At 40.1% G+C, this 680-nt stretch overlaps 1 long non-coding RNA gene across 1 annotated transcript; it reads left to right on the top strand.

Moving 5' to 3' along the window:
• The first annotated feature begins 347 nt into the window (after window positions 1-347).
• On the top strand, window positions 348-642 carry LOC111787120. The gene is made up of 2 exons (XR_002813896.1): window positions 348-461; window positions 551-642. It is a non-coding gene; the product is annotated as an uncharacterized LOC111787120 (long non-coding RNA).
• Window positions 643-680: the final 38 nt, after the last annotated feature.

The following is a 680-nucleotide window of genomic DNA, read 5'->3' as shown; positions in this document are numbered from 1 at the left end:
ACAATCCACCCCCCTAAAAGGCCCAGCGTCCTCGTTGTCCCTCGTTCCTCTCTCCAATCGATATGGGATCTCACAATTCTTCTAGATGATTTTCGCTAGAAAGCTCGTCAATTCTTTCTTTTTCTCAACTGTCTGTCAGCTAAACTCAAAGTTATGCAACAACTATTATCAATGGCACTGTACATAAACGTCATCCCTCTCAGTCCTAGTTGTGCTATTAACGTTGTTTTCTGTGGTTTTATCGATGTGCTTTGATTGTTTTACTTCGCAAATACTATGTTTCTAGTCCCTATATTGCGTTAATACACAGTTCGTATCAATGTTAGAGAGTTCGACTCATGAATACCATGCCTCTCTCCACTCTCAGGTTTCTCGGCTACGAAGGCGTAGAAGTTATAAATCCAGAAGGAGGCAAAGAAGATGCAGAAGAGGAAGCTCAGAGAGGAAGATGGAAACAAGAGGTTGGAAGCTAGGAGTTATGTCTTCTACTCCTTGTATATTTCCATAAGTTCATTAAAAAGTTGTTTTCTTTTTGGTTTGGGTAATAAAGGATCGCGAAAATTACTGGAAGGTGATGCACAAGTATATTGGTTCGGACGTCACATCGATGGTCACTCTTCCAGTAATCATCTTTGAACCAATGACAATGATTCAGAAAATGGCTGAGGTTTGTTTTTTCT

This window comes from Cucurbita pepo, unplaced genomic scaffold (assembly GCF_002806865.2).
Source record: "Cucurbita pepo subsp. pepo cultivar mu-cu-16 unplaced genomic scaffold, ASM280686v2 Cp4.1_scaffold005453, whole genome shotgun sequence".
Taxonomy (NCBI): Eukaryota; Viridiplantae; Streptophyta; class Magnoliopsida; order Cucurbitales; family Cucurbitaceae; genus Cucurbita; species Cucurbita pepo.
The sequence above is the reverse complement of the archived record's forward strand: the minus strand, read 5'-3'. Positions and strand labels throughout refer to the sequence as shown.